Here is a 26718-nt window from a genome sequence, read left to right on the forward strand (position 1 = left end):
ATTGCCGCCTCAGGAAGACAGAGGCAGGTGGAGAGTCGGGAACAGGGTTACTCGGCTCCTTTCACTCCAGAGCGCACTGCACCGACACCCTGCGTGGACTCTCTCTGCGTGGTTTGCCTCCTGAGCTGGTTGAAGCAGGGATCTTGCAACCTGTGAGGATGGCGGTGACAATGACAGTAGTAACTAACACGCAAGGAGCCCTCTGTAAGGTCTGGCCCCATGCTAAGTGCTGTGCATGCCCGTTCTCCGTTACTCCTCCCCAAGCAGCCAATGAGGCGGGTGCCATCAGAATCCTCAGCGTGGGGCAGGCCCTATGGACGAGTGGTTAAGTTCGTGCGCTCTGCTTTGGCGGCCCCAGGTTTCACCAGTTTGAATCCTGGGTGTGGACACGGCACCACTCATCAAGCCATGCTGCTGCGGCGTCCCACATAGCACAACCGGACGGACCTACAACTAAAACATACAACTATGTACTGGGCGGGGCGGGGGGGGGAGAAGAAAAAAAAAAGATTGGCAACAGATGTTAGTTCAGGTGCCATTCTTAAAAAAAAAAACACCCTCAACTTGTTAAAATGATAATAATAATAATCCTTAGCATTCTCAGTGTGCAGAGAAGAAAAATGGAGCTCTGCAGGGTTGGCCGAGAGGACCTGTACGTGGTATTGAGAACAACTGGAGGCCCAGGGCTGTACATTTTCCGCCATTTCCACCCTGAGTCCTCCCGCACAACGCTAGCACATAACAGGTTAACAGGTGGTCAGGGCCTCGAAGTGGCCTGAACAGTGTGGAGCCACAGGCCCCAGAGCCCGCCAGCCCTGAGCTAGGCACTGCATCTCCCACTCCCTCGGGCTCCTCCCTGCACAGTGGGAATGAATAATTGCTACGGCAGAGGGTTGCCGTGATGAGAGAAGTTCTGTAAAATGCCTAGTACGTAGCGAGCGCTCACACATGTTGGCTATTATTGTAAATGTGCTGAGTTTTCACTTGAATCTAATATTCACTGCTCTCACAAAGGAATGAAACTTGACTCAGGGAACTGGAGCACGTTTAGGAATCATCTAGTCCAAGCCGCCTCCCGCCCCCACCCTCCTACCCTGGGCAATGGGCAAGGAAAATTGAAGCCCAAAGAACAGCACCGAGGTGGCTGGCTGTAAGTGGCAGGGCCTAGATGCAAACGTGGACTTTCTGCTCCCAGGCAGGCCTCTCCACCTGTGCAGACAGCCTGTGTTGGGGGCTCTGGCTGCTCTCATGGAGCTGCCTGAGGGTGCAGAGGGGCCCAGGAGAGGTGTGGGTGGGGTGCCAAAGCTCCAGCCTCCAGAGGAGTGACAGCAAAGCCTGGGGGAGCACATCCTCCCACGGTAGATGCCAGGCAAGGAGGCCAGAGCGTGGGGCGACCCTGAGAGACCACAAGGTGGCCCGGCAGCTTATGCCAGACTGTGCCATTCGTTAAGGCTTGGAGCCCCTCAACCCTTCTGGTCTCATGGAGACCAGAATGCCCCTTTCTTCTCCCTGCTCATGCAGCCCCACTAGCCTGCGGTCTTCACCAGTTTGAAAGCCACTGACCAGAACACAGAGAGAGAGATCCTGGGAACTGGGCTGGCCCCCAACCCTCTCCCCTGCCCCTGCCCACCCCTTTCTAAGGCCTTTGTCCTCCTCCTCAGCCCCAGTCAGTCTCCCTCCTGACTGTCACATAAACCCAGAGCCCACAAAACACCCGTGTCAACGTGCCTCCTCCCCGGAGGTCCAGGGCCTTAAAACTTAATAGTCTCTCAAACGCTGTAACGCTAGAGGGGGCTTTTATGGACTCAACAGGGATAATGCTATGACGGGGCATTAGCCGCCTAGCTTGGGCTGCTCACAGTGGGCCACCCGCCCCCGGCCCCTCACACACACCTCAGGGGCCTCCCAGGGGCCCCGGCCTGCGAGGGCCACCAGTGCCCCACTCTAACGCCCCAGCCGCCAGCTCCTCTGCACTCTGATGAGGTCGTTAGAGAACAGTTCGCTGCAAACAGGGGCCTAGTGGGCGGTTGGGACCCCGCTGGCCCTGGCTGGATTGAAGCTAGACGAGTGGGAGGGGTTGGGGGAAATCTCTTGGTGACTAATGAGGGGGCAATTGAAAGCTCGATGTGTCAATGGGGAGCAGATGGGGAAGGAAGGCCCGGCCTCAGAGGTGTGGGTGGCTGGGAGGGAGGGGGCGACGGGAGGCCCTGCGAGGTCAGCAGGTGAGGGAGGGGGAAGGGAGAGAGGACTGGCCCCGGCTGTCACCCACAGAGCACCATGGCTTCTGGGACCCAGACCCAGGGGACCAAGCAGTGGACTAGGGACAAGGCCACTGTGTGTTCCGGGTCACTCGGCTGTTTTTCTTCTCCTCTTCCAAGGGCCTATTTTCTGCATGTTCCTTCTTCCTCTGTCATTCCCTTTCTTGCCCACGTGGTGGGCACCTCCTTGTCTGTCCTTGCCCTGCCCTCTTCCCCGCTCTTCCTCCCTGTTCCCCCTTCTCAACCCTCCATCCTCTTATTCCTGAAAGACCACAAATAAGTTTTCTGCCCAACCTTCAGTAGGTGTGGGCAGCCCCCCCCAAATAAATAAAATGCTAAATAAAATGCCCTGGCTGACTTGCCAAGAGACACACACACACATTTATCCCGCACACACACACACACACACACACACACGTGCACACACACACACACAGGCACACACACATATTGTCTTCATTACCTCCTCTAATACTGTCTTTTTTCCATCTTGAGTTCAATGTTGTTTTTTGTCTCTTTTCCACCCTCCCCCTCCACTTCCCCTCAATGTATTCCAGCTGTGAAAACCTTTTTCCCATCTCCTCTGTCACCCCGGCAGATAGGTGAGTGACAGGCAGAGGAGTCCACTCCGCAGCCACCGTTGGTAATGGATGCCAGATGTCGAGCTGGCCCCCGGCCCAGCCCCAGGCGGGGCTCCCGCGCCCCTCCTGCATCTGGGTGTGAAAGCGAGCTGCAACCCAGGCCTGGGTCTTGGTGGGATCAGCAGCCCCAGGCTCGGGGGATGAGGGTGGGAAGCGCTGGCTCCGGGGGCTACAGGAGGGAGGAGGCTGGGTGCTGAGGATGAGGCTGTGGGAGCTCCTCAGAAGAAGGCGGCCACCCCGACAGGTTAGCTGGGATGAGAGAAGCCAGGACAGGCTCCGAGCACATGCTTCCGTCAGCCCCTTGTCAGCCATTTCATTTCCTGGGGGTGAAAGGTTTGCTGCTGCTGTTGTGTATAAGTATATGTATTTGGTAAAACACAAAAAGCCAATTATGACTTCTGGAATTCTCCATGATTATTCTACTACTAATGGTAATGAAACCAGCTAACATTTATGGTGTGTTTTAGGTGCCTTCTGAGTCGTTGGACATGAATTCACTCATCCTCTCATTTAATTTTCACAACGATCTGTGAGGTAGGACAACAGAGTTGTCCCCATTTTACAGATGCAACCAACGAGGCCTAGAGCACCTAAATGGCCTGTCTAGAAAGCAGGGGTACCAAGATCTGAGCCCAGACAGTCTGACTCCAGAGACCACCTGCGGCTCCCAGAAAAGACTTTAAAATCTTAAAAGGTCACAGCTAGAAGGAACCTGGTCCAAACCCTTTTCTGAAGGAGGAGTGGAGGTCCAGAGGGGAGACCTGACTTACCCAAGGACATGCAGTGAGGCAGACCCAGAGCACGGCTGAATCCCAGGGCCCCTGGTCCCTGTTCAGAGCCCTTCACACAGCGCAACAGTTCTGACTCTGGTCTGCAAGCCCCTGGCTAAGCACCAGGCTTCCTGGAGGAGGTGCCTTTGTAGGAACAGGATGAGGATCAAAGACTGGCTGACAGGCAAGAGGAAGCACTTTCAGTGGAAAACATTCTGTTCAAAGACCGGTGTGTATGGAGGGCTACGGCAAGGTGGGGCTGACAGACATCACTAACTGCGTCTCTACTGCCAGGCACTGAAGTCACAAAGGGACTTAAAGACAAACTCTACCCTCAGAAAAAAAGAAAAAGAAGACAGGGCAAGCAGGACAGGGAGTACCATGGCAGGCAGTGGTAGGCTGTTTTAATATAGTGACAAGGTGATGTTTGAGCAGACCTTGGAAGAGATGCAGGAAGGAGCCATGTGGACATCCAGGGTAAGGGTGTCCCAGGCAGAGGGACAGTAAGTGCAAAGCCCCTGAGGCAGGAGTGGGCTTAGCCAGCTAACATGTCCAGAATACAGGGAGCAAGGGAGAGAATAACAAGAGGCAAGTCAGAGAAGGGAGGGACAGACCACAGAGGGCCTTGGCTATAGTAAGGGCCTGACTCCCAGCGCAATGGGAGCCATGGGGGATTCTGAACAGAGGGGTGACATGGGACCGGAAGGGCAGCAATGGAGATGATGAGAAGTGGTATATTTTGAAATTAGAGCCCACCTGACTTCCTAAAATTTGGGTGTGTAGTATGAGAGAAAGAGAGTGGTCAAGGATGACTCCAGAGTTTTCAGCCTGAGCAAGTGGAAGGCTAGAGCTGCCTTTCCCGAGGTGGGGAGACTGCAGGAAGAGCAGGGTTGGGGGCAGAGCAGGAACTTGCTTTTGAATCCACTGAATTTGAGCTGGCTGCTGTCAGTGCGGCCACGGGCTGTACTGGAGACGGAGGCGACAAAAGCAACCAGTGAGACTGATCCTGTCTTTATTTAAAACTGGTCTTTCATTTATCATGGATTTTGGGGGCATTAATTTTGATTTTTTAAAATATTACATCAATATATTATTTATCTTGATTATTGAGGATTGGGGCCCCCGCTGCAATTGTGTATCCTAGTCTGGGCCCTGCCTGTTACAGAAATCCACATGGAAGGCGGGGGTCGGGCTGACTTCTCTCTCCATTCCCAGACACTCTCTCTGTCCACAGTGAGCCAGTGTCCCCGGGGTGGGATCTGTGGCAGGAATGTGACCTAAGGGGTAGCCACATGCAGCCAGGAGGTGGTCCTGAACACGGGGAGCTCAGCCAGGGTGGGCAAGGAGAGGACCTGTCCGGATGTGTGGCTGGCTGACCTAGAAGCAGCCAGAGGGTGTGAGTGCATCAGCTCACCGCGCCCCACCCGGGGCCCCTATGATGGATGGCATCTGTCTTCTGCTTTATTAAACTCACGCCGCTCAGTTCAGCCCTGGATTTGCAAACGGCTTAATAAGCATTTGGAAGGGATCAGGGAGGGAGGCCGGGATTTCAGGGGGTTACCAAGACCCAGACAGGAAACGGCTTACGCCCCCCGAGTGGGCCCCGGGAGGGAGTCAGGTGTCCGGGTGGGCGATTGAGGGAGTATTTGGTTTCACAGAAGGCACTTGGGGTCCCCAGAGGAGGAGGGACCTCAGGCCTTTGGTGCCACCCCTCCCCCAGTATTGCTGTTGCCACACGCTAGGAGTTCACAGCACCCAGAGGGGTGTTCTGGGCACCTGGGAGGGCAAGGGGTGCAGGGACTGACGAAGGATGGGGGAGGAGAAGAGGCCTCCCCATCCTCTAGGAGTTCCCAGCTGCAGAGGACAGAGGGATACACAAAACAGATGCCCCCCCCCCCCCCCCCCCGCCGCCCCAGCCACTCCCCACAATCCTGTCCCGCTTGGGAACCTCTACAAACTCCACAGCATGTGCCGTTGGTTTGGGACCTCCTGCATAACACCTGGCACTGGCGCCGAGTGTGGGTACCATGTGCCCCTTCTCTTCTGAATGAGGCTGGAAGCTCCCAGGGGGAAAAGAGGGGCGACACTATAGTCATCTTCTCTCTGCACCGGCCACTTGGGCCCCACATGCTGGGGGTACTACAGGAGCCAGCTCATGCGGGCTTGCCAGAGCGGACGGCAGGCATCTCTTCCTGACTCCCCACGGAGTGAAGGTCACTGTGGGAGCTGGGACTCGGCCACGGTGGGAGTGTCTACACCTTGGAAACTGGCGAGCGCTTTTCTTTCCTCCTGGAGAGCCAGTTGTTGAACGTTTACCAGCGTCCCCCTGCCTCGCCTGCTCTGCCACCAGCAAGAACCACAAGCCTCTTCAGATTCTATATAAAAATTAGCTTTCCCTCCTGAAAAAGCTGTGCAGCTCCTTCTGGACGGTGGAGATCGGGACTGTGTGTCTCTTATTAATGAGGACAGTACGCAGTGTGAGAGACAGTCAGCTATCTGGGTTCAAATCACGGCTCCACCATTGAAGGGTTTGTGATTGACAGTGTTCTTCAGTTAGCTCTTGGAGGGGTTGTTCTGAGATTTAAATGAGATAATATCTGAAAGATGCTTTGGAACAGGGCCTGCAAAGAGTAAGCAGCCAATAGATGTTAGTCCTTACCCTGAGTCTCTGGTGATGGCAAATACATTGTGCTAATGTGAGTCTACAACCACCCTTGAGGGAGACACTGTTGTTATTCCCACTCTGTGGATGGGGAAAGCGAGGCTAAGCTGTATTTGTCCTTTACCTGAAGTCAGGGAGTGGCAGAGCAGGGATTTGAACCCAGGACTGTCATGGTCTAACAACTCACCTTTCACTGGTATGCCATGGGACCTCTCCAACACCAGAGGGGTTGAGGATCTTAATAACGATGAAAGTGGTCCTTGGTTTTCCTCCTCGCTCCATCTTGCCGCCAGCAGAAGTGATGAATCCTCTTCCTATATGACCCCAAGAAGAAGCCCTCTCAGAGCCCTGTCCCCCAGCCCATCACCTCCACACCTGCTCGTGTCCATCAGACAGTCCCTCCAGAGGCTGGGAGCTGCCTTATCAGGGAAATTCCCATTTCCCTCTGGCATTTTCTGTCTATCTCCTTCCCAGCTCACTACCTTCGTCTCTGGGCTGCTTCCCAGTCTGTCTCTCCTTCCTCTCTCGTCCATGTCTCCCCCTGCCCATGATCCATGGACCCCTAGTCCTCTCAAGCTAGGAAAACACGTGCTCCAGAGCCGCTTGCCTCCGCAAGGGGCTCAAGGCCAGGGTCAGCAGAGCCGGCCCCAGCAAGGTCAAGGGCCCAGCAGCCAGCCTGCAATTTTCCTTCTAAGTCTCCTTTTTTTCCCTGATTCTTGCCAATTTCACCTTCTCTTCTTCCTTTTCCTCCCTGCATTTCCTTTATTCTCCTCATCTTTGTTTGTCTCTTTGGTGTCTCCATCTTTATATCTTCTGTCCCTCCATCTCTCCTTCTGCCTTTGTCTCTCTCTGGGTCAGTCTGTCTGGTGACAAGTGTGTACGTGTGTGTTTCTCTCTCTTTGTTCTTTGTGGATGTCTGTGTGTCTGTCTGTCTCTCTCGGTGTCTCTCCTCCTCTGTCTCTCCTCCCTTTTCCCAACATCCTGAAGTGGCGGGGAGGGGGGCTCCCCATGTCTCAGAGTCTAATTCTACCCCGATGCCTTTCCTTCTCTGTGTCTGTCTGTCTGCCCTGACTCTGTGTGTCTGTCTCTGGGTGTCTCTCGGGGTCTCTCTCCAGCAGCATTTTGGAGGCTCCCGGAGGAGACCCCCAGTCACCCCTCCCAAAGTTCACTGCCTTGTCAAACGGAGCTAATCTCTTGCGAGAGGAAAAAGCCTCATTCAAACTTGGGAGGGGGGAGTAGGGGCAGAGGGGGAAGGGGAGGTCTCCTTGGCTGCAGCCTGAAAACACCCCGGCCCATAATACCCCTTTTGTTCTAGGCTGGTGGGAGGGGGTGGGCGGTGGAATGAAAGGGGGGGGATATTAAAGGAGCAGGTGAAAGACATGTGTCTTCAGCAGCCAGAGATAAGCGCTTACCCCTTCTAATCTGACTGAGGCCTATTATCTTCCCGCCACAGTCATTACTATTAATATTAAACACCCCCCAATCCAGCTAGAAAACAACCTGAACGGCTGACTCGCAGCCCCAGCCAGTTCCGACAGGCAGACGCTGCCCTGACCCCTCCTCCTGCAGCACTTGACCACTCCTCGCCTCCCCAGACCCCTAGTCCTCTTGAACTTCCCCATGACCTCCCGCCCTCAAGAGCCCCCTTCTCCTCCCCCTCCCCCACCCCCACCCAGCAGCCTCTCTGATCACCAGCCCTTTCTCTCTCCAGTGTACCCCTCATTTCCGCGTCATTTCTTGGGGTTCCTCTGGGCCGCAGCCGTCTTCTCTGCACACATCTGCATAACCAGGGATGGAAGAAAGAAGCCGGTAGAGGTTTATTCCCTGACTGTGACATCTGACAGAACTGGATTTGCATTCCAACACCACCGCTTACAGACTGGGTGACCTTGGGCAAGTTCCTTAATCTTCTGAGCCTCAGTTTCTCATCTCTAAAATGGGGGCAAATTATAGTCCCTATGACACAGGGTTGTTTTAAGGATTATGTGAAAGAACAAATGAAAGAGCTCTTAGCATGTGCCTGATCGATTGTAATGGCTCAATGGTGGTCACTGTTGTGACTTGGACAAAAAGTGACCCAGGGCAACAGGTCTCTCCATTCATTTCCTCACTAAGCCACTGAACAATCCCTGGGCCCCTACTCCAGGCCGGCCTCCGTGTTAGCACCGGAGAGATGGGGTGGAGAAGACAATCGCCGCAGGAGTTCACAAACTGTTGGCAGCAGGAGACACACAAGCAGGTAAATGCAGCGCGGCACTGCTGCTTCCTGTGAACCACAGCAGTTAGGCCAAGGGCTTTGGGAACATGGGACAGTGAATTCCCTCTCTGTGGGTGATGTTGTGTCTACACTAGCAAAGATCTGATTGCCTCTTCAGTATCTACAAGGTGGCGGAAGCCAGTTATCACCATGCTCATGTCTGTGGTTATAGCCCCCAAGAGGAGAGGGTCATGAAGCTTCTGCCAGGAATGGCAGAGGTTTAGCCAGGGGCCATGTGTGGGGTCCCTTCCCTGCTCCCTGGATTGACGGAGCCCTGAGGGCCCTGCAGACACAGGAAGAAGAAAGTGAGAGCTGACATTTACAAAGTGTCTTGCTTGGAGCCAGGCACTGCACTGGCGTTTCCATGTTAGGTCACTTACTCCTTATCACCACCCCTCTCCCAAGCAGGCACCATGGTACCCATTTTACAGGGGAGCAAACCGGCTCAGAGAGAGGATGTGACTTTCCTAAAAGCACACCGCTACAAAGTGGCAGAGCAAGATTTTAAGCCACATCTCTCTGGCTCCAAAATCCATGTTATTTCCCTTCCTAATGCATGTCAAACTTTCCAACCCCATCTCCATCCTTAACATCAGAGAAGCTTAAAAAATACACAAGGGGTGGAAGAGGGTTGGATAAGGAAAATGGCCTACTGCAAGACCCAAACGTTGTTGATATCTTCTTTTTTATCTTAGAAGTCTACATAAACTTTGAATTTTACTCCATAGTATAGCTATGTGTGTTATAAATAAAAATAATGTTTTAAAATGTCATTAAAATCTTTCCCTAAAAACTCTTGGACTAAAATTTGAGGCTCCCAGAAGGTGTACCAAGTTTATTAAATTGTTTCCTCTCTCCCCAATGTGGGGGATACTTCTTGTTTGTGTCTCTCCAGCAGCCTTGTCCACTCTTCTTGATTGCATCCTCTCCTTCACAGAACAGCTGTTCCCGGATTCCGTGTAATTCTCTGGGGCTTCCAATCACCATTCCCCCATCCTCTGGCCTCAGGGTGGGACCACGAGCCAGGCCTAGCCAATCATTGCAGACTATTTTCCTAGCCACCTGATTTGTCCAAGAGGTAGGCACATGACCCAAGCTAGACCAATAGGAGTCCTCCCCTAGGATTCTATTGACAGAGGGTGTTGGGAGGGGTGGATGCTCTCTTTCCTGAGATGTGAGCGTGAAATGCTGCCTTGCTCTAGGCACCCCTCCTTGCCCTCCAGCAGACAGGAGCCCTGACATCCCTTTCCCTCCCCACTCTCCCAGTGCTGTTGACAGGAGGCCCAGCTGCAGTAGGGAGGGGCAAAAATGAGGCTTTCGCACATGAGAAAGAATAGCCAAGATATGGATGAGATCAAGAAAGAACGCCAGAGAGAAAGCCGGTGGTATCTTTTGAGGCATGGCAATGTGTGTGTGTGTGTGTGTGTGTGTGTGTGTGTGTGTCCTTCCTGGTTGAGTCAATAAATCCTTCCTTTGCTTGAACTACTTGGAGGTGGATTTCCATCCTTTGCTTCCTGAGCAATGCCTCCTGGAACACTCAGTCCTATTTAATTCCACCCAGCTCACCAGCACCTGCAGGCAAGAGAAGGAGCGGGAAGCTTGGTTTATGTGTGGCGTGGCTGTCTCGTTCTTCTACCCGGAACCTCCCGAGGGCTCTCCCTCCCAGAGTTTTGGGCTGGAAAGGACCTCAAGCCGAGGGGATGACAGAGAATCCATCCTACCCCGAGACCTCTCTGCTCTCTTCAGGGAAGACTGAACGTGACTGAATGAAGGTCGGCTTGCTGAATACTCTGAGGACTTGAATCCTGGTTCCTGTCCTTGGGTCTCTCCATAGTCCCACAGGGATGGCCATCAATTCTGGCCTCTCCTGCCCCCAGGAGAGGAGCTTCGTCAGGCAGAAGGAGCCTTGCAGCAAGTAACAAGAGAAATAAAAGCAGCCAGCTCTGCCCTTTGTACAGCCCTTGACAGTGTCCAAGCTTCTGTCACAACACCACACAACACCACCAGGTAGACAGGGCAAGGGTCACTCTGAGCCTATTTTACAGATGAGTAAACTGACGTTTAGGGCAGTTATGTGATTTCCCAAGGAGAGACACAGCTTGCTAGTGGCCCAGCTGAGCCCACAGCCCAATCACCAGACTTAGATCTCTGTCAGTCACATCCCAGTGACCAGATGCTCCCTTCTTGTTCCCTCATGGCTGGAGACAAACAAAGCCTGGGCCATGCAGCACCCACCATGCCATCTTGGTCCATTGTGGTCTAGGCAAGAGGAGAGGGGTCCAAAAGCAGATGCCTCTGGTTGCACCTTCCATATATCTTGATATTTGGACAGCCCAGTGGGAGGGTGATGGAGTGGAAGGGGAAGCCCAGAGTCCCAGGAGTGACAGTGACTCCAGAGCACACAATGGCCCATTGTGCGCCCCCCCCCCCCATGGTCCCCTCTCCCTCCACCACACCCAGCACACCGCGTCCTGTTTACCTGCCTCCAGGACCTGGCTCCATCTCAGGTGTCACTCCAGTTGGGCCCACGCACAGGCATTGCCAAACTCTCTGCCCACGGGCCGAGGCTTGGCAGTGGCACACCTCCCTGGGACTCCCCCAGCCTTTGTCCTGCCCCACTCCCTTCTACCACCACACAGACACCTCCTCTTGGCTCCTAGCACAGTACCTCGCGGACAGTAAGCTCTCTGGAAATGGTTCCTGACAATAATGAGTGGTTCCTTGGTGAGGATGATAACCTCCACGCACATGGGCCTCTGTGAAGGATGGACTTCTCCCAGCCTCAGAGGTGGGAGATGGCATTGTGAAGGAGGGTGGGTTGGGGGTGAGTGTCAGCTGGACTTAGAAAAGGCATCCTTTCCTGCCCCCTTCCCTGAGCCTGGGATTCGGGAGGGAGGGCAGCGTGGGAATACAGAGCCTGCCAGTCTCTGGGGACACAAGACCCATATTAGGCGCTCTCTTGGTCCAGCTGGGATGCCATTCTCCCACTCTCTCAGAGGTCAGAGTTCAAGGGTCAGGGCACCCCCAGGCCTTTATGGACACACTCTCGGCCAAGAGGACAGATGGAGAGGCACAGCTTCTCAGGTCCAGGTTCTGTTCGGAGGTCAAGAAGCCAGGGAGAGGTGGGAGGGGGAAGCTGCCGGGGGAAGGAGTCGAGCACCAGTTCATCCACATACTCTCCAGGCTGTGGGACTGCGGCAGAGGAAGAGGAGGAGAGAGAAAGAGGAGAGGCTAGCCAAGGGGAGTAAAAAGGGAGCAAGAGGGGGACATCACAGAGGAAAGCCAAAAAGCAGGCAAGAAATGGGACAGCAGAAATCCACACCCTCAGACGAGCAGGAAGATGAGGTTCCCACAGCTCAAAGGAGAAGCAGACATAAATGACAAAGGCTGCAATGGAGCCTGGAGAGCATCCAGTCCAACCCACTCATTTTACCTACGAGGAGTCCAAGGCCCAGAGAGGGGACATGTTTTGCCCAAGGACACTCAGCAAGTCAGGACTCAACCCAAACCAGAGTCACAGAATAGTGGCTCCAAGCCAGAAGACATTTCTAGACTTTCTGCTGAGCAAGGGAAAGGGGGCTTAGGGGGGTCCCGCTCTGCTTGGCTTCTGGAGATGTCAGAGCAAGAACAGCCATCATGGCTCACCTAGCCCGTGGCCGAGTATCAGAGGGAGGAGACAACACATTCAAGGCCCACCACCCACTGCACACAGCATTGTCTACCCAGTGTCACTCGAGCCAGGGTCTGACAGGTTTTCTGTTTTACCCACCCATTTATTCCACCACTCCCACCACGGGGTGCCCAACACCATGCCAGGTCCTCAGGTTGGGGAGAAAGGACACAGGGAAGGGGACAGGAAGGCTACAAGGTGGTCTGTCCACATCCTTTGAAAGAAAGACAATTAAAATGCACATTCAGAGCTCCCCATATGGCAGCTGCTTGCCCTGTATCATCCCATCAGATCCTCATAAAGTAGTTACTACTGTTAGTCCCATTTTTCAGATGATGAAACCGAGGCTCAAAGGGGCTCCGGAGTCCTAGATCCCACAGCTGATGTGGCAGAGCAAGAGGGTGACCTGTACCAGCCCCCGCTCTTAGCCACTGGCTGCACTGTTCCCAGGATGGACTTGAAGAGCTAGAGCAATGGGGCTCCCCCACCACCACCCTGGGGTCCATCACACCCCTCCTCCCATCCCGGGCAGGGTGAGTCAGTCCCTCCTCTGGGCACACCCTGAAGTTTTTCTAAATGCCTCACTTGGGCTCTTACTTTCTGCCTTCTCTTAGGATTAATTCCTGGCATGTCTGTCTCCCTGGCAAGTTTGAGGACAGACATGGTCTTCCATCATCTCTGGATCCCCAGTAGCTACCACAGGGCCTGGCACATGGCGGGTGCTCAGTGACTGCTTTTTGAACCAGTGTAGTTGGGTAATATGACATCCCCATATGAACAGAACATAAGGCCCAGTAGAGGCTAAAGCCCCCAGGGGCAAGGAGTCCCATCCATCTCCATATCCTGAGTCTAGCACACTGCCTGGCGTACAGTAGGTGCTCATAAATGCCTGCGGGAATGAGTATGGTCCATGTGGATGATGCTCCAGATCTGAGGCTTCCGTGGGCCCTGGAAGGTGGGGTTAGGAGGTTTGGGACTGCATCTGGATTGGGGCCGAAACTCGGGGTCTCTCCCCCAAGAAGTCCGAGGCCCAGCCAGGCTGTCAGGAGAGCCTGTAGAGGACTGGGATTGGGGGTGCTGGAGGCCTCTTTTGGGAGTGTAGGCTGTTCCTGGGGCCTTTGCCAGGCCTGGCGGGTAGGCTGGATCTGAGTGAAGAGGAGTGGGCACATTCTCCAGCCTCTTCTGTTTGCAGGTGCTCCCAGCCAGCAACCTTCCCTGCCCCCTTGTACAACTGTCCCCAGCGACAAGGGAGGGGAATGACAAAAGGCTGTGCCGTGGGATCCAAAGTCTGGGAGAGGAGCCACAGAGACTAAGAGATGGACAGAGAGAGGCCAGGAGAGACCCATGGAGGCCTCTGGGGAGGGGAAGAGAAAGTTGGGGAGGAAGGAAGTCTGCACTCCCAGCCAGCCATGCCTCTGGCACCAGCCCCACTGGGCCAGGGTCCCAGGGATTTATTGACTAATCCTCAAATGATATACTCTCTCTGATTTATTCTCTCTCCCGCTTGCTTGCGCCCTCACAAGACCCCATTGTCTCCGGAAGCTGCTGGCCCAGGGCCTCCACCTCGGGGCCTCCTGCTTCCCATCCACTTCCGGGGGGAGCGGGGGATGGAGGCTCCCCTCTGCCAAGCACCACTACCCTCCCGCCGCTTCCCTCTCCCAGGGTGAGGGTCAAGGTGCCAGGCCACGCCGCAGTGCCAGGCAGGAGGCTGGCAGCACCTAGTCAACCTGAAGAGCAGCCGGTGAGCAGGGTGACTGCCTGGAGCTGCTGGGGTTTGTGCCGACTGATGCCATTGCTCCCCGAGTCTGAGGGGGGAGGCAGCGAGCGGGTGGGAAGTGTCACCAAGGAAATGGGTGTCAGGGTGCTGGGCGAGGGGGCAGACGAAGGTCAGAGTCGAGGTTTTCATTGACCTGAGTGGGTGGGGGTAAAGGGAATCCATAAAACGTTTCTTTCTTCTTTAATGGTCTTTCTTCCCGATCCGACGGCCCGAGGGCCGGGCCCAGGGAGCGAAGCCGGGCGGGGGCAGGGCAGGCCCTCCGCAAGTGACACTGAATTCCCGGTCTGGACTGGGCCGGCACTTGAAAGCAGCTAAATTAGCAAAACAGAAGTCAACTGTCGATTGCTTCATTGGAGGATTAAGTGTGATAAATGGGGGGTTTGTTCGCTCCCAGGTCCAGATGTTGTGTCTAAGTGAGGGTTTTTTCAAGTTTTTTTTTTTTTTTTTTTTACATTCTTGGCCCAGGGCCCATATATATTTTGGATACTGCTGGGAGTATATAATATCATTGGAAAATGATGCGGTCTGCTAACCTTTTAAATAACATTTCCTCCCTCCTCTATTTTCTAATAGTTTGTTTTTCTTTCCATGTTTGCCTTTTATTGGGGGAAATTTTTTTTGGAAATTAATGAGGCTCAAGTTTGGAGACCAAAAATAAAAAAAATAGGGGGCGGGGGGAGTGTGAGAGGTAGAGGGGTGTGGAATGAGGTTGGGGTGGGGGGAGGGTTGCTCTTTGTGTCTTTTAAAACTTTCCTGGTTTGGTTTTTTGTTTTTTTTTAAGTTTTCTCGGCGGAGGCTGCCGTGGCCCTCGGCGGGGCTGCGCGGTGGCGCGCGCGGGCAGGGCGCCCGGGACTCTCCGGCGCGCCGGGCGCCCGCTCCCCAGCCCGGGGCCAGGGCTGCGCGCCGCGGGCCTCCGGGAACAACCTGCCTTCCCCGGCAGCCCGGCCCGACGGGAGAGCGGGTGGGGGTGGGGGCGCCTCCTTCCTGAGTGAAACCTACGGAATCCGGCAGGAATTCGGGCCTCCCAGATTTAAGAAAACAAACAAAGGAAAGATTGTCAGAGAGGGGCCGCCAAGAGCCGCCGGGCCGCCGCACTGCCCTCCGCGCTCACCCCCGGGGCGCCCGGGCCTCCCGGCGGGGGCGCAACGCGAAGCGGGGGGGGGCTCCTCCGGGTGGTCCCCGGTGGACTTCCCTGCTCTGGGCCTCGGCTAACCTGCCATCCCCCTGTCTCCGGGGCTGACGAGGTCCCAGGGCGCCAGGGGAAGGAGGGTGCCGCCGGCTGGCTGCCTGGTGGAGGAGGGGCCCTGCAGGAGTCCTTCGGGGCATCCTCCTGCCTCGAGGCAAAGCCCCGCAGAGCCCCGTCCCGCACCTGCCCGCAGCGGCCAGGTCTCCAAGCCAGGATTGGGGCTGAACTCTCGATGGCTCAGGTTCCTCTGGGGGCGAGGGCTCTTCCTCCGCGCAGTCGCCCAGGCTCCTCCTGCGGGCGGACCCAGCCCCAGGTTCGCCGGGGTCTAGCAAGAATTCTAAAAAGTGAGAACGTGAGAAGGAAGCTCTGTAAAACTGGAGGGGTGGACACCCGTAACGCGGCAGCGACCCGGCGGTGCCATGTGGGTCTCCTGGGCGGGTGCTCCCCGGCCCGTCCGCGCTTACTCCTTGTAGCCTTTGAGCCTCTTATTCTGTTCTCCTCCGCTCTGCCCTGCCTCTGTTTCCGAAAGTCTCTCCATCTCTGGCTGTGTCTCTCCCTCTTTTCTGTGTCTTTCTCCTAAATCTGACTAGGGCTCAGTGGTTCTGGTTCTCCCTTTATCTCTGCAGCTGTCTGTCTCCTTTTGAGAACGTCTCTCTTTCTGTCTGCCTCTCTTCGTGCGTCCCTGTCTCTGACTCTCTTTCTCTCTCTTTGCCTCGCCCTCCCTCCCCTCTCCCCCCCCACCCCGCCCCCGCCCTAGGTAGTTCGGCGGACGGGCCCCGGGCCAAGGCCGCCCCCGGCAGGGCCTTGCCCGCGCTGACAGAGCCTCGCGCCCGCGGCCCAATTAGCGCGCGGCGCGAGGGACGCGGCATCTGGAATTGCGCTGCGCTCACGGCCAAGGCCGATTGTTTAGTCTGCGCGGCGGGGCGGGCGGCCGGCGCGGTGGCCCCACATCTGGAGCCGCGGCCAGACGGCCCTGCTGGCGGCTGGCCGGGGTGCGTGTGCATTTTTAACTCTGGGATTTGCTGACAAGTTAAGAAGTCAGAAAGTCAGTGGCGGCGGGAACTGGCGAGGCGCGCGAGGAAGGGAGGGGCGGGCCGAGGCCCGGGCGCACACGCCGCGGAGGAGACACGCTCCCGGGGCGCGCGCAGCCGCTCGGCGCTTTGGCCCAGCGTGGCTTTCCCAAATCCACTCCCACCCGCAGCTGGCAAGCGCCGCAGCCCGGTGTTGACTTTTCTTCCAGGATTGGATTCCCCATCCCCCATCCCCCACCTCCCCACCCCCGCCTTTATTCTCTCCCACTTCTCCTTCCGCTTCATTAATTAAGTGGCTGAATTATTCCGAAATCCCACACTCCCCATCTGGTCGGAGCTCCTTGGAGGCCAGCCTCTAAGGGGGAAGCCCTGGAATCTCAGGGCTCCCACGCTTTTGGAGGAAGCACACAGAGGCCCAGAGAGGGCCAGCGACTTGGCCGAAGCAGTTCAGCAGTTAAGCTAGGACCAGAGGCCAACTCTCTTGACCCCTAAAGGACTCTTGGCACAGCTCCGGGTCCCTCTTGGGACTGGTCCAGACTGACGAGTGTTCTCACATTGTCAGAGTGCCTTCTCATCCTTAAAAACGGACTGTGTATTTCCACTCATTCATTTAACTAATATCTGCTGCATACTGTGTGCCAGGCTGAGGGATACAACTGTAAACAAAACAAGCTTGTCCTTAAGCTACAGAACTTACGTGCCAGCGGAGAACACAGAGATGTGGGGAGACAGAAACTTCACAAGGAACAAATAAACTGCTTGAAGTTACGATTGGCAAGGAACAGGAACAAAAAATAATGATAATGTTTATTGAGCGCTTTTATATGCCAGTCACCGTTACAGGCATTTTCATTTGCACTAACTCATCAAATCCTCATAATGTCCCAATCAGGTAGGTGTGTGTCCCCACTTTGCAGATGAACAATCTGAGGCCCAGAGAGGTTAAGTGATTTGTCCAAGGTCACACACATGCACCCGTGGTGGAACTGAGATGTAGTTCAGGTTTGACTCCAAAACCAGGCCTCTTAGGCTGCAAGGGCCTGCAGGAGAATTTCATAGTTGTCCAGAATTGGGTAATGCAGGTGGTCCACAATTTCCTCCCAGCAGCCAACAATATTCACCAGGCCTCCACTGTAGTGATTGTCACCAGCATTTGTGTACAGCTTCCTTTTTGTAAGCTGTTTCCGCTCACTTGATCACCTTTAATCTTCCCCACGACTTAGACATGTAAGCATTATTATCATTTCCATTTCCACATCTGGAAACTGAGGCCAGCTAATGTGCCCAAGCTTCTCGGTGACAGGGACTTCCTTTCGTTTCCAGTTTTGGTCTGGTTTTCTCTTGTTCTGTTTTCCATGGGAACAGACCTCAGCACCCACCCTCACCCCCAGGGAACATCGTGCCTTTGAGATGTCTCTCCAGGAGCAAGGAGAGATGGTACTGTGCTGTGGCCTCTCACACAGCCTCCTGGGGAGCCAGGCCTGCCTTTCAGGTTGTGCAGACCGAAGTGACCCACACAGCCACACAAGCTGAGGGACCCTGGGTTTCATCTGTCCCCTAATGTGACCCAGCAGTTCATGTCCCCTCTCTTGGCCTCAGTATCCTCCCCTTTCAGATGGGAGATTTGGGGTAGGGCAAATCTACTTTTCTTGGGTCACAGGCCCCTTTGAGAATTTGCTGGAAGCTCCAGATTACCAACTTACAGCAGTTCATGTGCACACATATACTCACACGCTCAATTTTACATGTATTTTCAAGAGATTTCGGGGCTCTTAAAGCGTATCCATGGGCATCCCAGGGATTCCCAGACCCCCAAGTTAGGAATTTCTGTACTGGGCCGGCCCGGTGGCACAGCGGTTAAGTTTTCATGTTCCGCTTCGGTCGCCTGGGGTTCCCTGGTTTGGATCCCGGGCGCAGACCTACACACCGCTTGTCAAGCCATGCTGTGGCAAGTGTCCCATGTATAAAGTAGAGGAAGATGGGCACGGATGTTAGCTCAGGGCCAGGATGTTAGCTCAGGTTGTTAGGTCCTCTGCAAAAAGAGGAGGATAGGCAGCAGATGTTAGCTCAGGGCTAGTCGTCCTCACCAAAAAAAAAAAATTTCCGTACTAATGGTTTCTACATTTGCCAGCCATTGGCAAACCCCACTACCGACCAGAAATAAGGAACCACCGAGCATCCCACTGGATTCCCTTGGATCCTTTGGGATTCTTTCCACCGAGGAGTCAGCGATTCAAAGCCCTTTGTTCTTTTCTTTCTTGATCCTTGGCCGTTGCGGTTGTCACAGGATAGGAAGATACAGGAGAGAGCCCAGAAGAACACACCTGTGTGTTCTGACCCCAGAGCGTGTGTGAATAGTGTGCCACTGGGCACCTCTGGCTTGGCTAACACCCAGGTAGGGAAACCTCCCCCGCCCACACATCACAGCCACACCTTACCTGTTCTGAGCACTCCTGAAAGACCATTCCAGCTTACCATGACAGGGCTATGGGAAAATCAGAGAAGGTGGCAATGTCCCAATTTTACAGAAGGAGCTGATGAGGCCCAGAGTGGTCATACGTCTTGCTCAGCATCACACAATGAGTTAAAAACTGAGCAGTGGGGAGAATCTAGATTTTCCCAGCTCTTAGCCCATACCTCTTTTTGGTCCACAAATAATTATGGTGTGCCCACTGAGAGCAAAATGCTGCCCTGGACGCTGCAGGGATAGAAAAGAGAAGAGTTCAGCAGAGGATGTTATGACACCTCCCCCTCATCCTCTGGGGCTGCCTCGTAGTTCAGCCGCAGCTGTGATGGCAAGGGGGTAGTGGTGGGATTGTCCACCCCAAGGAGCCTTTCTGCCTCCCACCTGCATAGTTCCTCCAGGGCTGGGCCCAAGGGAGCTCTACTCAGCCCATAGGGCGGCTGGGAAGTGCCAGGCACTTACAGCCCCAGGGTCAACCCTCAACTAATGAGGGACGCGAGTGGGTGGATAAATACCCTGGCTGCTTCAGCCCTCCAAGGGACAGTTCTAAGATATGTCCTCCCCTGTGTTCTTCAGCGAGCCCCATTGCCACAGCAACTCGCTCATTAACCACCCTTTTCTCCCTCCCCATTCCCTCCCTCCAGCTTCCAGGGACCACCTTCCAAATAAACTACCTGCGCGCAAGTTCTTGTCTCCAGGTCTGTTTCCAGGGGACCCAAACTAGGACCTCCCTCCCCCCCGCCCCCCCCCACCCACACACTCACCTGCATGCATGTCTCTGTGAAAAGACAGGGCACGGAGAAGTGTGCTGTCCAGTCGTGACTGTGTGGCACCTATGATAGATGCTGACACACACACAGCTCTTAGACTGTGCCCCTCTCTTTGCTAAGCACATTCTATACTCACTTCATTTAATCCTCATGACCATCCCATAATTATACCTATTTTACGGAGTAAGAAACTGAGGTTGACAGATTAACCTGCACCAGGTCCCTCAGCTTAGTGGTGAAGCCCTGTCCACCTCCAAAGCAGCCGTCCCATAATGACCACGTGTCTCCCAGGGGCCAGGGCTGTAGGAATGGAGCCCGGAGAGGTCCAGGAGGACTAACTAGGGGTGGGGAGACTTCCTGGAGGAGGTGGGGCTTGGCTTGGGCTTGAAGGCAGAGCCTGCTTTAACTGGCCGGATGGAAAGTTCTGGGCAGGGGGTGAAGGACTTTGCAAGCAACAGTGGGGATCTGGGGCTGGCTGCCCACGGGTGTGTGTCTGGTAATTGGAGCAGGTCGAGGCTGGGCTGTGGAGGGCTGAATATCATCAGCCCAGGGGCTGTCTTTTCCCTCCCCTCCCCCCTCTGGCTCTGTCAGAGGGGGCTTCTCCCTAGCTGTCTCCAGGAGCAGGGATGGGGGAGGTCGGGGACTGGCTGGAGGAGTCCTGCTCAGGTATGGGGCGCAGAGGGTTCCCACCAGGCCTGTCCCCTGTTTCCTGGCCAGGCACCCTGGACTCAATCATCCCCCATCTCCGAGTAGTAAATAGATGTAGAAAGCAACCATCTCCATTTAAAGCTCTGCAGGCCGGGGGAGGAGGGCCTGCAAGCCATCTGGGCCCTTGTTTGGCAATGTTTGTGCTCACAACAAACCTGATAGACAGAGATTTATCGCCGTTTTCATTAGCTGGGGTTGGTTTGGTTTGCTGGTTTTCCACCGGCTCCCCCCCACCCCGGCCCCCCAACACACACACACACACTCCAGAGTTTCAGATTTATGGTGAGTGAGAGGGCCAGGGGCTGAGGGAGAGGGGAGGGAGGAGGCTGAGAGCAAGGTGTGGGCTTGGAACAGCGGGCGGGGAAGGAAATCAGGGGCTCTGGAGGGTGGGACGGTGGCCAGGAGCACCCCAGCAACAGAGGAAGGACTGAGGGAGGAAGTCTGTGTGTGTCAGGGAGCTGCAGAAGGACACCTGCAGCAACACTCCCCACCCCCCGCCCCCAACACACAGGCACATACACATCTCATAATCACCATAATTGTTGAGCATAGAAGCTAGCGAATTCTAGGCCATCACTACCAATGCTAGGCCAGAAGCCAGGAAGGATGCACCACTTTGGCTGCCTCAGGGCGCACTCTGGTCTGAATGTGTGTAACAAAGGCTTGTTACAGTGCTTTTCGCCTGCCAGGCGCTGTTCTGGGGCCTTAGGCACAGGAACTAATTTCACCCTCAAACAACCCTCTGAAGGGGACACTATTATTCTTACTATTTCCTTGGAGCTGGTTCTTCCCCATCCGCTCACAGCAGGGCACACCACGCCCTCCTGTAGGAAGGAGCCTGCAGACATAATCATTGCCCCTCGATGCTCCTGTGAAGTCCCCACGGATACCACCTGGGAACCCCTTCCTTGGGCTCTGTCCACTCTTCTCCTGTAGGACTCCTGGTCCAGCCAGGCTGCCTCTGTGCCAGCATAGACCCTGCCTATTGTCTCTGTGTCTGCATCTTTTCTCACATCCTACTTCCCACCTGGTGTGCCCGCTCCACCCCTCTATGCATCAAAATCCTTCTAGCCTTTGAATCCACCCAACTTCCTCCACGGAAGCTGTCCTGAGCTTTCTCAGTGTGGTTCAGGCCTTACAATCAGAGACACTGAGAGCAATTATCGGAAAAGAAGAGAAAGAAGCCAGAGTGGGCTCCCCACTTCTCAGAAGCAGAGCAGCTCTACTTTTTGGGCAGAGTCCTGTGTTGGATTTTGTTGGAATGACAGGTCCCATTGCTAAGAGGAAAAACCAAGGTTTAACCCAGTGATTAACCCTAGCTTTCTCATTTTATGGACGAGAAACCAAGATCAGAGAGGGTAAGTGACTTGCCCAAGGTCACACAACGAATTCACGTCTGGACCAGAAGGCAGGCCTCAGCTGGTGATCTTTCCACATGAAACTCCCCTGGTGTATATGCCCATCCTCCTATGAGACTGTAAGCTCTGGAGGGCAGGGGCCAGAATCAAATGTCTCTGTCTTCACTCAAAAGCAAATGATGGGGGCCGGCCGCATGGCCAAGTGATTAAGTTTGCGCGCTCTGCTTTGGCGGCCTGGGATTTCGCTGGTTCAGATCCTGGGCACAAACATGGCACCACTCATCAAGCCACGCTGAAGCGGTGTCCCACATGCCACAGCTAGAAGGACCCACAACTAAAATATACAACTATGTACTGGGGGGCTTTGGGGAGAAGAAAAGAAAAAGAGATTGGCAACAGATGTTAGCTCAGGTGCCAATCTTTAAAAAAAAAAAAAAAAGCAAGTGATGGCTGAGTGTCATGTCAGGGGCTTTTGCTCCCCAAGTCGGGCAGCTTTCCAAGGAGCCCGTCAGCAGCTTGCCTCTGGGGTCCCCAGTAGAGACAGGCTGTGGGGCTAAAACAGGGTCAGAGTGGAGGAGTCCCCTCCACTGGAACCCACACGGCCAAAGCAAGCCTCAGAATTTCCAGCACACAAAGTCCTTCCTTTCCAGACCCACTCAGAGCCCAGGGCCCTTGCAGAGAGACGGCTGTTCTGTTTGTTTGCTTGTTTGTATTTCTGCCTGGAAGGTCCTCAGCTATAATCTGAGGGAAACCAAAGGAACTTCCTCTCCCCAACAAACCAGAACATCAACCCACAGTCGTCCTGCTAAGTGCCTACAACCCGCCATGGGCGTGCCTCGTCTGGGACAGGGCCTTGTCTCCAGTAGGTCTAAACTCCAGGAGACAGGCGTGTCACAGGAGCTGGGAATAAGGCCGGATTCCCGACGGGAAGGCATGGACTGCGGCCACACATTCTTGGGTACTAGTCCTGGCTCTGTACCTTATCCGCTGAGAACTCCTGGGCAAGTTACTTAACCTCTCTCTGCTCCAGTCTCCTCACATGCAAAATAGGGATAATAGTGTCTGAAACAGGATTACGTTCATAGGATGCTCATAGGATTATTAAAAGGATTGAAGAGCCCACGTGTCTAGGGCACTCTGCACAGTGCTGGGCCCATTCTTGCCCACGGGCATCTTCCTGTGAACAGGGGCCTCCAGAGTAAGCAAGTGAGTTGCTTGCAAGGCCTCCAGGGAATGAGAGGATGGAGAGGTGTTGCTTGAAGAGGCAGAGAACAGAGGGAGTTACCTGAAACAGCAGACAGCCCTGGGGCTGGGGGGGTCGGGGGAGGGGCACCTGGAGGCTGGGGGGCGGGGGGAGGCGGGGGGCCCTGGGAGGGACAGCCGGATCACTGAGTGGCCCTCCACGGGGAAGTCCTGCAAGAGGGAAGAGAAAGATCCAGCACCAAAACCAACTTGGGACTCCTTCCTTGATTTGCCAGGAGCTGCCCCTTAGCTTGAAAGTTCCCTTGAACGGGCCACTTTATGTGATAGTAATAGCAGATGTTTCATAGAGCTTACCACATGCCCGCCGCATCTTCCCCCAGTACCTGTGAGGTGGGGCAATTAGGGATTGCCGCTGAAGCCCTGCAGGATGCAACAACCTGCCCGGGGCCACGCAGTCCCAAAGAGCAGAGCTGGGCTTTGAACCCCTGGCAGTCTGCGTGCCTCAGTTCTGCTCTTAACCCTGTGGGCCCCGGTCCGTCCTCCCCTGCCCCAGCCGCACCATCCAAAGGCCTCCGCAGTCAGTCACCTGACTCGCCTTTCCCCAGGGGCCACATCAAGTCCACAGCTCCCACGGTCAGGCTGGGATCTGATTCTCTTTCCAGTTTGATGGACATGACCAAGGCCCAGGGAGCCCCGGGTGGGGTGGGGGGAGGGAGGGTGAACAAGGCTAATAAGACATAATCCTGGCCCTGGGGGTTTTCCACTGCTCCTCCTGGACGGGCAAAAGTACAAATGGAGGCCCGCATTCCATATGTCTAAATATTTAAAAAGTTATAAATCAAGTTAACAAACTGTTAAATAAAATGTGTTCCATTCTCCTATGCTGACACATACACCTTCTGAAGATCTGGAAGGCCACGTTCCCATTTCGAGTTCTCCGGCTTCCTGGAGTTCTGCACAGGGCAACACAAGGAGAAACTGCCTCTGGGCTCCCCTAGTCCCTGCCCCGAGCCTGCCTCCTTTCTCTTCCCACCCCAGGCTTCACCTCCAGCTAAGAAGGGCTTCAAGAGCTCTCACGGTGGACCCACAGTCTGCACACCCAAGCTCTGTGCACATGCCCGCCCTCGGCCTGCAGCACGGCACGCTTCTCACTGGAGGGTGGAACTGTGGAGGCAGCCCGCACAGGTCCTGCATAAGAGAATTCCGAGGTTGCGGGCATGTGGAGAGTGACCTGCGAGGAGTGGGGCTCCCGGTGGGCTCTGTAGACTCCTTGCCTTGTGAGGAGCGCTGGAAGAGGTCCTGAAGTGGGGGCCCCTCGTATCTGGTCCAAGGGTGCCGGAGCTGAACGTGGGTCCCTCTCTGTTCCTCTGTTTTCTAATCCTTTTATCCAATCAGCCAGCGTCTGAACCTCCTGGCCACTTTCCTTTCTAAACAGTTCTTCAAACCCCATCACGGCTGCTGTGGTCCAGTCCACTCTCACCTGCCACCGGATCACTGCGACAGCCTCATGATGGCCTCCCAGCCCCCAGTCCTGCCAGTTCCCCACCCACCTTCTCCACAGCCAGAGAGATCTTTCTCCAGCACAAATCAGATTAGGATGCGGTGAGGCCTGACACCCTCTGTGGCTCCCTACTGCCCACAGAAGGAAGCCCAAACTCTTCCATTTGGCTCCCGGCCCTTGGGGGCCAGCCCCCCCATCTGCTCCAGCCCCTGCCCACACTACTCCTTGCCTCTAAATGACGCTCTGGCCCGGCTGTGCTGCTCCCAGCTCCCTGTAACACGTGAAGCACGCACCTCAGCGCTTCCTGTCCCCTCTGGCCCATCTCCCATCTCCTGTCTGGACCAATTCCTCCTCATTTAAGATTCAGTTCTGTGATCAAACCTCCGCAATCCTTTCTTGTCAACAGCCCAGCCCCACCTCCAGGTCCGCCAGGCATCCCTGACTTGTGTGCTCATAATAGAGCGTCTATGCTGTACTAAAGCTATCTCTAGGGGCCTGTCCGGTGGCACAGTGGTTAAGTTCACATGCTCAGTTTCAGTGGCCCAGGGTTTGACTCAATCTAATTGTTTCACCTGTTCTCAGATCCTGGGAACGGACTTACGCACCACTCATCAAGCCATGCTGTGGCAGGTGTCCTACATATAAAGTAGAGGAAGATGGGCATAGATGTTAGCTCAGGGCCAGTCTTCCTCAGCCAAAAGAGGAGGATTGGCAGCGGACATTAGCTCAGAGCGAATCTTCCTCAAAAAAAAAAATAATAAAATAAATAAATATCTATTTATCTATCTATCTATCTGACCACTTCCCAATACCCCAACACCAACCATCACCATCTTTTGCCTGGACTGTGGCAGTAGCCCCCTAACTAGTCTCCCTGCTTCTACTCTTGCCCCCATTCCAGGCTGTCCTACACCAGTAGCCAGAGTGAGCCTTGTAAAACATATGTTTGCTTATGTCACTCCCTGCTCAATATCCCTAATGGCTCCCATCTCACTCTAGAATCCAAAGACCTCACTGAGACTACAGAACCCCTCATGGTCTGGCCCCTGTTCCTTCTGACTCATCTCCTCATCTCTTCCCCTCATGCATTCTTCTCCAGTCACACTGGCCTCTTGTTCCTCCTTGAACACACAGGCACCCCTGCCTCAGGACCTTTGCACAGGCTGTTCCCACCCTTCCCTCGGGTCTCTGCTCAAATGTCCCCACCTCCGAGATCCTTCTCTTCCCTGCTGCTTTTTTTCCCTTCACTCACTCATCTCTACCTGGCAGATGATATATCTCTTGGCTTATATGTTGCTTCCTGTTTCTCCTTCCACCATATAAGCTCCATGAGTGTGGGGCCTTGTTCTATTTTGTTTTCCTTGATGTCCCTGGAGCCTAGAAGATCACCTGGTACCTAGCAGGTACTCAACAAATATTTGGCAAAGAAATTAATCTCTTTATATTTCTATGTTCCAACTAGATCGTGTCACCTGAGAGCAGTGTCCATGACTTATTCATCCCAATGTCCCCACCACTTGGCCTGGTGCTGGGCACATAAATGGGTGTCTTCATTTGGATGGTGGAGGAGTAGAGGGTAAGAGGTGGGCTGGAGCTAAGGTGAGGTCAGGCCAAATTAGGGAAGAGCTCGAAGGCTCCTGGGAAGATGTGACCCTACCTGATAGGGAGCATGGCAATGTCTTGGGCCAGAGAGAGGAATTTGATACAGAAACCAGGATTGGGGGGAAGAGTAAGCAGGAAGATGGAGAGGTGGAACTTACTTAGAGATTGCAAAAGACCCTCAGGCCCAAATCACAAAAGATCCCAGAGGAGCAGCGTCATCTTTGAGCCAGACACCTCAAGGCCGCCTCTGACCCTTCTGGACCTGCTGACCTTGGGCCAGTCAGTTTCTAACTCTCAAAAGTGGTTGTGGACACACCTGCCCTGACCCCCCACCCCCACCCCAAGGATGCTGGGATTTGCACGAGCAGGTGTATGAGAGAAGGGTTAAGTGTGAGGGTTCTCTAGGGGTGGGGTGGGCAAGGGACAGAGAGATTACAGTGGCTCTGCCCATGGGGACAATCGAAGGTCCCTTTTTGGCATGACCTGTGGCCCAGCCCTTGGTCACCAAGAAAGGCCTGGGAAGCAGGGCGACAGTGCCTCTCGGGTCTCTCCCCACCCCACCCCCAGGCTTTACTCTGGGTCCGTTGGAGCCTGAAGTGGCTTTTAAGCTATTAGACTGAGCTCTGGGCACTTGCTAATCTAATTGTTTCAAAAGCCCTTGAAGGGTTTGAGTCTGAGCTCTTAAAATGCCAGAGAAGAGGGAAATCAGTGGTGGTGGGAGGTGTGAGGGCCTGGCTTCTCTTCTCCCGCCCCCTTTCTGCTCTCCGTCTTCTTGGGGTTGGGGGAGGGGCCAGTTTGGGATGGAAGGGCCCCTCCCTCCAGGCTCTAAAGGTTCTGTGGCCCCTCCTCCGCCCGGCCTC

General features: G+C 54.8%; 1 long non-coding RNA gene across 1 annotated transcript; it reads right to left on the reverse strand.

Annotated features, from left to right (window-relative positions):
• Positions 1-17023: 17023 nt before the first annotated feature.
• Positions 17024-19798, reverse strand: LOC139077331 (uncharacterized). Its single transcript, XR_011529747.1, has 6 exons — positions 19658-19798; positions 19481-19561; positions 18890-18950; positions 18691-18737; positions 18408-18585; positions 17024-18284 (listed from the first exon to the last, which is right to left on the reverse strand). It is a non-coding gene; the product is annotated as an uncharacterized lncRNA (long non-coding RNA).
• Positions 19799-26718: the final 6920 nt, after the last annotated feature.

This window comes from Equus przewalskii, chromosome 19, assembly GCF_037783145.1.
Source record: "Equus przewalskii isolate Varuska chromosome 19, EquPr2, whole genome shotgun sequence".
Classification (NCBI taxonomy): domain Eukaryota; kingdom Metazoa; phylum Chordata; class Mammalia; order Perissodactyla; family Equidae; genus Equus; species Equus przewalskii.